This window comes from Dasypus novemcinctus, chromosome 4 (assembly GCF_030445035.2).
Source record: "Dasypus novemcinctus isolate mDasNov1 chromosome 4, mDasNov1.1.hap2, whole genome shotgun sequence".
Classification (NCBI taxonomy): domain Eukaryota; kingdom Metazoa; phylum Chordata; class Mammalia; order Cingulata; family Dasypodidae; genus Dasypus; species Dasypus novemcinctus.
In genome coordinates this window covers 64167657-64178700 of record NC_080676.1, presented here as the reverse complement: position 1 = coordinate 64178700, position 11044 = coordinate 64167657, and the positions used below count along the sequence as shown (strand labels likewise).

The window sequence follows — 11044 nt, the reverse complement described above, 5'->3', positions numbered from 1 at the left end:
GACACAGCAAGATGACACAATAAGAAGAGACACAGATTCCCAGTGCCACTGACAAGAATACAAGTGGTCACAGAAGAACACACAGCAAATGGACACAGAGAGCAGAAAACTGGGGGTGGGGGGGTGGAGAGTGGGGAAGGGGGAGAAATAAATTAAAAAAATAAAAAGAATTAAATATCCATAACTACATTGAATATAAATGGCCTAAATACACCAATTAAGAGAGAGACTGCAGAATGGATTAAAAGTCATATATGCTGCTTACATGACCCCACTACATAAAAACTCACTTCGCATATCACCATAAGGGTGGAAAAATAAATCATGAAAATATTAAGCAAAAAAATGGCTGGGGTGGGGGTGGTGAGCGGATATAGCTCAAGTGGTTAAGTACCTACGTCCCACATGGGAGGTCTTGAGTTCAGTTCCTGGAGCTTCCTAAAAGCAACAACAAAAACAAACAACAAGCAAACAACAAAAAAAACAATTCAGGGTAGGGTAGCCAATGTGCTTCAGTGGCTGAGCACCAACTTTGCACATAAGAGGTCCCAGGTTCAAACCTGGCCCCAGGATCTAAAAAGAAAAAGATTAAAAAAAAGGAGGAGGACTGGCAATTTAATATCCAATAAAATAGACTTAAGGGCAAAGGAAATCACCAGAGCCAGAAAGGGGCAATGTGTATTGCTAAGAGTCAAATCTTGAAGAAGATATAGTAACCCTAAATGTTAAATGTGTATGCACCAATTTTAAAAAGCTGCAAAATATGTTAAGCTCAAACTGGTATAAATAAAATGAGAAATAGGCAAGTTAGTGTTAGAGACTGCAGCACTCCTTTTTTTTTTTTTTTTTTTTTTAAAGATTTATTTATTTATTTAATTTCCCCCCTCCCCTGGTTGTCTGTTCTTGGTGTCTATTTGCTGCGTCTTGTTTCTTTGTCCGCTTCTGTTGTCGTCAGCGGCACGGGAAGTGTGGGCGGCGCCATTCCTGGGCAGGCTGATCTTTCCTTTCACGCTGGGCATAGATAGAACAACTAGACAGAAAATCAAAGATATAAAAGAACTCCACAGCACCATAAACTAACAGGACCTAACTGACCTTTATAGGACATTCACCCAAAACAGAAGAATCCACATATTTTTCAAGTACCCACAAATCATATACCAAGATAGACTGCATCCTGGGCCATATTACTTCTTATAACTGCATATGAATCTAGAATTATCTCAAATAAATAAAATGTTTTTTTAAGGTTTGTGCTGTTTTTTCCAGATTACAGTAATTATATATGACAGAGGCAGAAAATTTAGGAAACACAGAATGATACATGGAGAAACATTCAAAAATTACTCATACTCTAACATAGATTTGGACTGTTATTTCTTTAAAGCAATGATGTTATAGTATATATGTAACCTAAGTAACACTTGGAATCACCCTGCCTACTTCAAGTATTCATAAATCTGATTCAAACCTATTCTCTTTTCTTTCACTCTTTCACTGTCCTGTGAATATTGAAAGAATCTCCCCAAGTTTTCTGTTCTTGCCTAAGATAGAAAGTGTTTACAGCTGACAGATACCTTTGCTGCTGAAAGCCTAAAATCTAGCTTTGGTTGAATCAGTTCCATTTGTCAATCATCTGCTAATTCTGCTCAAAGCATATCCAGTACCATTCAGGCCCATCTCCTTGACCAAAGTATACTATCTTGAGATACATGTGTGCAGCGTGTGTTTTACTGAAGGTCTGAGGGAAGTGACTGAGGAGAGGACTACTTCACACAAACACAAATAATCCAAACTGAATATGACTTCTTTGTTCTAAGAAGCCCTTCGGTTCTCTGGCAACTGGAGATTGTCACTATCCACTTCCCCCTCAGGATATTCAGCCTCATGCTACCTCCTCACTTCACTTCTTTTTCTCTTTACCCCCTCACTTTTTCTCCCACATTCAAAAATTTCTGTTCCTGATTCATGCAAAGCAGCTTTGCCTTCTCTTTTGTTACCTTGGCGCCAAGCAACATATGACCTCTGAATATCACTTTCCCACCAAGCAGCTTGTCAAGCAATTTTCTAAACCAAGGCATTTTCTTCTGTAAAAGAAAGTTTGTGCCATCTTTTAAGAAAGCCCATTGCTTTTCTTTGACACACACTTGCTACAAAAGGAGATACTCCTGCTGGATACAGGCTAGTCATGTAGAGGACTACATTTAGTGTCAGAGGAGATTAAATATCCTGGTCTTTGCTTTCTCTGAATCCTTAATTGTGGCCTTAATCCTTAATCGTGGCCTTTTCAAAGGCCATTTCACCTTTGGGGAAATGAAGGCATCTCCGTACTTATTATTGGAGTGAATTAAAATGAAAATAGGGACCTTTAACACTATCATGATGCCTCAGCATCCCCAAACCTGTCCTTAGTAACACAGGGGCTGCACTGTCAGAGAATGCCTCGGCGTATTAGACCCTGTCATTAGGCCCCTAGTTTCCACCCCTGATACCTACGTATACAAGATAAACAGGTTCTCTCTCTCTTCCTAGCAAGCTACCCAGGTTTACATCCTCACAATAGTCAAATACAAACTCCTCAATCCACTATTTGCTTGACCAAGAACTGTAGCTCCACCCATATAACATTATAAAGGCATAGTCCCCACGTTCACTGCACCCTCTCTTTTGCTCCCTGCCTGCTTGGTTGATCTTACATTCCAAACATGTTTCCCCATAACCCTGCAAGGTTTGCTGCTCTTCCATGTTCTAGGACCTGTGAGTACTAACAAAATTTTCATTCATACACTTCTGGCATTGCTCATCCGTGCTGAACCTAACTGTCTATTCAAAGAACCCTAAAACACAACTACCTGAAAAAGAACGTCTATGACAGCCATTCCCCCTTCTTTTCTTTTTTCTTAATGTTTTTTTTTTAAAGTTTTAAAGAAGCTTTAGATTACATAAATGTTACATCAAAAATATAGGGGATTCCGTTATACCCCATCCTCTCCCCCTTTCCCTTTCTTTCTTGCTAACCAAATCCCAGTGTTACTTCAGCAGTAATATGCCAAATCCCAGAGATTAATCATAATGGGTCTAAATCAATAAAGGCGATCTGTTTTTACTTTACATATGGCCCAACTATGGGGAATGAGACATTAGGAGATGACTTTCTGGTCTTTAAAAAAAGTCTCTTCTGTTACCCTTTAGGCATTCTTCTGAAGATCTGATGTTGGAATTTCAACAACTTGACACCATGAAGGAAAAAAAAAGAAAATTCCAAAGACAATGATTTCAGCCTCTGGCATTGGTGAGCTATTGATCCAACCCCAGAACTGCTAATCTCTAGACATTTTATTTGGTAAATTTCATTAACAAATCTCTTGTTTAAATCAATTTGTCAGATATTCTCTTACCTGCAGCCAAAAGCATCAAAACTGCTCAATCTCCAAGTATTGCATTAGCTATTTTCATATCAAAGGCAGTCTGCTTCTTCGTTTGAAAGCTTGAAGAATCATTGTCAAGGTAATAAAAGTAGGTAATCAAAAGGATGAGTTTCAACACAACAGAAGAGTGGAAGTAAATGAACAGAGGCACACTAGGAAAATAACTTGAAACTATATCCAAAGTCATTTGGCACTATGTAATCTAAGTATCTTTTAAAAAAATTAAAAATACATTAAATAATAATAGTAATAATAACCAAAAAACAGACAAACAAGAAAATCTTCATCTCAAAACAAAAAACAGTCATTTGGCAGAAAGTATACCTTCCCAACACCTTGGCATACTCATTCCTTCATTCAAGGAACATCAAGGAACATTTTCTGAGTATTATTTATGTATAAAGCACCATTTCCATTCAAAGGGAAATTGGGTTTATTCATAACATTTACTAACACAATAAACAAATGTTTATTCATAACATTTACTAACACTGATTCAAGATTGTTTATTGTGATTATGGAGACTAACTATTTTACCAAGATCCATTTGGCTGACAAGTAAAACCAAATGAATGAGGTGAAGCCTGGCCCATTGCCTCTGGTTACAGAACCAGCCAGACACTGTCTTTTCCACTTGTTACCCCATGCCATGATAAAGAGCCCACAGAACAGGAAAAACACTAGACACACCAGGCAATACCTGAAGACACGAAGTCAAATGGCTCAGTCAGTTGGTAGTGGTAGACTGACAGTGGGACTGCCCAGCTGTGAGTCTCTGCTCAGATAGCAGCTCACAGGGTTGGCTGCTTTCCAGCGGGCAAGCACAGCTTGGAAAAGTATGCCTGTGCTACTGCAACATGATCAACTGCCCCTCTCCCTCGACTCTTGCTGCTCTCAATATGGGAGAAAGAAGAACCCAGAGACACAATTGGCAGCAGGTTGAATCATCCTTCTGAACCAAGCTGTTCATAACTGGAATAGGGGGAGAGGAGTAAAACAAGCCTTCAGATTATCTGTGATGAGAGATCATTTTCCATCCAAGAGCCCAATAACTGAAAAGCCACTTTTGAGTGGGCCAAGGTCACCATCTCAATATTGTTGCACCCACTGAAGGGAGGTTAGTGGCTGGCAGTTAGACAGACTGTTTTAATAGGTCTCCTGGAAGGGAAAGAGCCAAACATTTGCGAGATGCTTACTGGAGCCAGTTTCAGAGTAATAAAAGTGAATCTTTGATACACAGAGAGTTTATGTTCTTCATAAAATTGCTAATTGCGATCTTTGCAGTAAGGAGTGGTAAGAATGCTTCCCCCCTCAGGCTTTTTCATATGAATACGGTTGTACTATGTGATGACCTTGTATTTATTAAAGAGGGACAGGGCTTAAGTCCTCACCGCAGCCTTTCAGTACCCACGTTAAGGATTCAACCACTGCATATCTGAAAATATTCACACTCTTTTCATGGAAAACGGGAAAGAAATGTATTTGTTACTTTTTTAAAAACTCTTTTAATACAAATACACAGGAGGCGTTTGGAATTTTTTTTTCCTTTGGTGAATGTGTTTTTCCAAGGTCAATTTGGAGGTTCTTCCTATTTGGCTGAGAAAAACTGGAGCCCGGTTAAGCCGGGTTCGCAGCCCTCTCTGTGGCTTGGAAACCTTCCCTAACTACAGATGCTACAAGAAGTTGCTGATGTTTTTCCAGGGCCCCACTGTTTGCTTCTCACGCTACGGAGAAGGAAGACAGGGTGATGAGTGGGGTTTTATTTGTCCTGCGGGGTGACTCATTCTACAAGTGTTTCCGACGCAGAACTCTCATCTTTGCTGTGTTCATCCGCACCCCACCCCCTTTTATTTTTCGGTTCTCGGGCAGGTTTCCATTCACTCTCTCCTGTTATCCTCTCCCCCAAATTCAAAAAATAATATTAAGATTTAAAAAGGAAAAAAAATAAAAATAAACTTCCCACAATTGCAATCCATTTATTCTGGGAGCTTGTTTAAAGGGCAGGGGTTTCAAAACATGATCAACAAATAATCCGTCTGGATTGCACAAAAATTGCATCGTTCCATTTCTGAGCCAAGCTTTAAGAGGGAAAATAGCCCCTTTCATTCTCTTCCACCATGAATGAGACTTTGTGTTTCAAAATTTCTTATTGAATATTTCCCGAAATAAGTCTCTCTCTCCAATAGGGAGAGTATAGTCTTTCTCAGAGCCCAGCCGCATCTTCCTTCCAGCTCCGTGTGACGGTGCTCAGCAGCCTCGGCCGCTCTGCCGCTGCAGCACAGCTCCCGGCCCGCACTCTGCGTTGAAGGGAGGCTAGTCTTTTTTTTTTTAAGAGGCGTGTTAAGGGGATAGTGAATAATAACGAATGAGTCAAAACAATGTAGACTATCTTTACAAAACATTACAGCACTTAACCAATTTTTATTGCAGCCATGCCAAACCAGAAAATCAAATATTGAAATTTGTGTTCATAGAACCTAACTTCTAATATCGCTAGCATCTCTTCTAATTCACCATAACGTGTACAGGATACTTCCTTAAACCTCATTTTTCTCTATCTTTAAATTGGCCAAAAGGAAAGGAGAAGAGACCAGTAATGTTTCTCATGAAAAAGCTGCAGCATAGCTGTAAAATGCACTGCTCTTTTATTCTAGGTCACTTGACAAAGAGCATGATAGTGAAGACTTCTGCAAGGAGTGGAGAGACCGTCCTAGAAGTGTTGATGCCTGCCTTAAAGAAGCTGCCCCTTAAATAACCAAGAGAGGAATGACTGGGCATAGTGAGATGAAAGGAGAGCATTGCAGGAAAAAGGGACCATGACAGAAAACACATAGAGGCAATAAACAGCATGGTGTAAGGAGGAAGCACAGAAATATTTGGATAATGAAAGAATGAATAAATGAATGGCATGAAACTGGTAGGAAATAGCAAGGGGCATCTGAGCAGGAAAGTGACATGATCAGAAATCAATGAATACAGAACAGTGTGCTGCAGGACCTTGGGAGAGCCAGAAGACAGAAAGACCCTATACTTTTGCTGTTTTCCCCTAGGTCACACTGAACATGCTATTACATAGCTAACTTTAAAAATGTGCATCTTCCCCCATGAGAGAAGAGGCAGATTCTTTTTTTGTCTTGTCTACTTCTGTATTCCATCATCTGCTAGGTGTCTACTATGTAGGAGGCATTCAGTCAACATCTGTGTTGTATGAATGAGCATACGGATGAATGAATGGATAAGGTATAAAGAAGCCTATAGCAATGGCAGTGGGGACAGAAACAGAAATGTTATCAAGCAAGTCTTTTCAAGGAGTTAATATCAATAGCATTTGTAACTGATTAGATCTGGGAGCAGGTGAGAGGGAGGAGTCAAAGTAACTGAGATTTAAGACCCAAATGTCTGGGAGGAGGCTGCTTTGGGTGGGAGTGGGCGGTTGCATTCACAGGAACAAGAGCAGGACAAGGTCCAGATGGAGAGGGCCTTGGCTTTGGTCCTGTTGAGTTAGGGTATGGATGGCCATCTTGATGAAATGACCAGAACAGCTGCAAGTACGGAACTGGGGCTCAGAAGAGAGGTCAAAGTTAAAGAGAGAGATTTAATTTTTACCTAAGGAGAGGTGTCAGTTAAAGCTGTGGGCAAGGATGAACTTGTCGGGAGGGAAGGCTGAGAAGAGAAAGCAAACCAAGACAGTGCCTTAGGGAAGGAAGCAAGATGAGCTGGTGTCTTAAGTTTGGAAATCAAGTTTTGATCTCCTGACCCAGGTATCTTATCTCTTATCCACCCAGTCACCCCAGAAAAAAAAAAAAGAAAAAAGAAACAGATCCCTGTTCTGCACATGGAGACGAGGCCTTTAAATGCACACTGCATTCCTGCCATTATTGAGAATCACCAGTTCTTGCATCAACCGTTAGCAGCTACTGAGCGGCTCAGAGATTGCCACTGGAGGCTGTATATTGCAAACTTATTTTTCCCTCTGATGCTATTTCGTTTCTGATGATGTTATTAAAATGAAAGGATTTTTTTAACGAGCTGGGAGGGAATCCACTTAGCTAAATTGTTAGTAAAAGGAATAAAACACATCAAGACTTTGCTTTGCGCCAACCCACCGATATAAGATCCTGCCTTTGCAAGAAACTTCTTATGTAAATATTTACAAGGGGAGTAAAAGAGGAAAGTGGTTTGGGGAGCCACCAGATGGAATAATGCCAGAACAAACTTGAACACAGTCAAAATGGGCTTCACCCATAGCGAGGAGTTCTCTCAGGAATCTGCCATTGCCTGAGGAGGGGGTATGGAGGTAGAGAAGGAAGAATACAGAGTTAAAAAGAAAATCAGCTTCTGGCAGAGCTGCTCTTGGACCCCACTTTGGCTAATCGCTGAAAAGTTGGGGTTTTGATTTTATTAAAAAAAAAAACTTGGAAGCTAAATGAGTAATATAAACTCCCTAGTGAAAATATTCGCGAATTAATTCATCATCTATCGCCTTTCTATAACCAACCTCCACCACCGTAGTTTTGCCGAGGTTGCTAAGCAGGAGTGGAGCTTCCTTGCAGGCTGTCCTCCCCGATTCTAAGGCTGGCCCTTGGCATTTCACTTTCGATGTTGCTGAGACTGTTCATGTTGTTATACATGAGCCTAGGCTGTTTTCTCAGTTTTCGTTCCTCCATCTTCCTTGGGAGTCTACTTACAGAAAAAAAGATCATTAAAAGATGTATCAATTATATAATGGTTTTGCAGCTGCTCCCCTGCCCTCCCCACACTCTTGCTGGATTCCCTTCTGCAACCCTTTTCCAACTCAGAGCACATCTAAAGTAAACTTGGCTCACAATGCATTCTTGACAATAAACCACAAAATAACATGATTGTAAAAATGTTAGCTGCAAAAAGTAATAAATAAGGAAATAAATAAGTGTGTAACCACAGAGGCTTGTCGGGCTCCTCAACCCTTTGACCACAGTGGCCCTCTGCAGTCTGTCCTTGCTAAGGAACTGAGCAGGGAGGCCAGGAAAATGGGAAGACGTCCCATCCTTGCCCAGGGGTCTCTTTTGTGGCAGTTACACAGAGATGGATTTTTCTCTATATGTAAGGTAGAAAGTTCTATGTCAGAGCTAACCAACAATGAGAAGTAGTGCCCAAGAATGGGTGGGGGAAGAGGGAGGGACTTCTTGCCACCATTGTTTCAGATTCACTTACATTTTGTGAGCATCCAATAGGGGCCAGGTACTGTGCCTGGATGTTTGCGTGTGCTCTCATTTCACTCTTTAACAACCCTGAGAAGCAGGTATGGTTGGTTCCATCAAGAAATAGGCAGAAGTTGAACTGCTAAGATTTCACAGCATCTGTGAAACCCTATAACAATTGGAATTGGAGTGGATTGAGGCAAGGGGGAGAGCCATATGTTGTGATTTTCCCTCTCCCCCCAACTTCAAGCCTAGCTGCTGAGGCTTCACCATTTTCAAAGATTTGGAAACCGAAACACCAAAGTCTAAAATACCAGGCTTGCCAGTTTTTCTTTTACTTATTTTGATTTTGAATCCTGGTGGCCCAAACCCCTCTTTACAAAAAGACTGGGAAGATTCTACCAAAGGTATAACCAGTACAATCCAAACAACTCCAATGGGAGGTTGAAAGCTGAGTCTGAAGATGAATAGTATAGTGTAATTTTTTTAATTTAAAGCCCTGAATCCAATATTTTATGTTCCAGGTTAAGGCTTAAATATTAAGAATGGAAAAGATAGCCCGTAGTGTTTAATAAATATGAAGAAAGCAGCATGCTAGGCATTTTGGTCAGGACCCCTGCATTGTACCACCTTAGGGAATCCTACTGACATCACGGCCTAAATGAATACCCACCCTGGGCTGTGCAGTGCACATGACCTGCAGAGTCATTTGAGGCAGCTCTTCTTCAGGTAGATACAAAAAAAAGGAAAAAGCATGGCCTAAAATAAATTAATAGTCAAAGGAGGGAACTAATGCACGCACAAATGATAACTAGAGGTGGGGATAGGGTAAAAAGCATCTTGTGTGGTTTGAGAATGGACCCATTGCACAGTTTAGCAAGAACACTCCCATCCATTCACATCTTTGATCTTCACAATGACTCCATGAGTAAGGGTTACTCATCCCCATTTTCCAGGCAGGAAAACTGAGGTTTAAAGAAGGGAAGTGACTTTTCTAAAGTCCCCAACTCTTAGGTAAGAAGCCAAGACCAGTGCCCGTGCTCCTTGGCCCTACCTCTGATCCCCTCTCCCTATCCACTCACCTCCATATTCCAAATGCTCTAGAAGAGGTCCCAATAGCAGCTTGGTGAGCCCAGCTCCGGGGCTGACCTGGTGAAAGCCACAGGGAGGAAAGAAAAGAGATCCTAGGGACGTGGGATGGGTAAAGGGACAAGAGATGTATGACATAAAATGACCCACAAAACTTTTGGATTAACTCTAAAGCTTTTTACTTTTCAGGCTTCCAAACTATGGTTTTAATATAAACTTTCTTGCAACCAAATTGAGATGGAAATCTTTCTGAAACTGATTATACATTTGTCCATCTTCTAAAACAAAGCATAAAGAATATAATTTAGCCTTTTCTTGGGGACTACAGGCTGTCAGTTTTTTCACTGAACTGTAAAGTATGATGACATTCTAGAGGACCCTTTAAATTTAAATGACTGCTTGACTCCACACTCAATCCACATAGCTATGATTATTTTTTTTAGTTCTTGAGGGTTCATAATAGGGTCTTTCTTTTCTCTCTTCCTTCCGTCCTTCCTTCCTTCCTTCCTTCCTTCCTTTCTTTCTCCTCTCTTCCTATCAATCTTGTACTTTTCTCCACTTTTAGTGGACCTGCCTCCAGCAGCCCTCTCTCCCCTTCTAATTTGCTCTCTCTGATCTCATATACATCAGTAGGTAACCAAGTTTATTAGCAGTTTTTGTAAACTAAAAATCAGGTTCTGAGTGAAGGACCATAGTCCATCAACAAAATATGTAAACATTTGTGCATGAAATTTGAGGTCCCTCTTGTAGTTGTGCCATGTCCTTTCTGTTCCTTTGCCAGGTTTACTTGTGTTTTTTCAGTGGGTGCCCTTCAAGACAAAACTCACATAAAACCCTCCTCAGGAAGCATCACATAAATCCCCCAGCAGAAATTCCTTCTCCTGGCTCTGACCTCCCAGACTACCAGATGTGCCTTAGAGGGGATCACCACTGTCTACTTGGGGTTTGTTGCCAGTAGGGTTGGTCCCTCTATTACAATGCAAGGTTAAGGATAGGAGGTGTATTTTGTCTGCCTTGCTATCTGCCCCCCACAAGGGCTTTACACATAATAAACTACAAATGCTCTTCTCATCCTACTGGAAGAGTCGAACAGAGGAGGAGGAAGGAGAAGTCGACGGAAAGGGAGATACGGAGGGAGGTGGAGAGGGGAGAAGGAGAAAGGGGAAGTGGAAGACCCTTTAGTTCCTTAGCCTAGTCCATTTTCCAAACTAAATATCGCAGCACAGAGTCAGGGGCCATTTCCAGGATTTCCTAGGTATTTCGTTAGATTCTGTCCAGTGATGGCCATCAAATAAACCCACCAGGGCTAAGGACATCAGCATCCAGATCGACCCCAGACCGTGTTCA

At 41.1% G+C, this 11044-nt stretch overlaps 1 long non-coding RNA gene across 1 annotated transcript; it reads right to left on the bottom strand.

Moving 5' to 3' along the window:
- Nucleotides 1-839: 839 nt before the first annotated feature.
- LOC111766244 (uncharacterized) lies at nt 840-4328 on the bottom strand. Its single transcript, XR_002798337.2, has 3 exons — nt 4129-4328; nt 3399-3487; nt 840-1030 (listed from the first exon to the last, which is right to left on the bottom strand). It is a non-coding gene; the product is annotated as an uncharacterized lncRNA (long non-coding RNA).
- Nucleotides 4329-11044: the final 6716 nt, after the last annotated feature.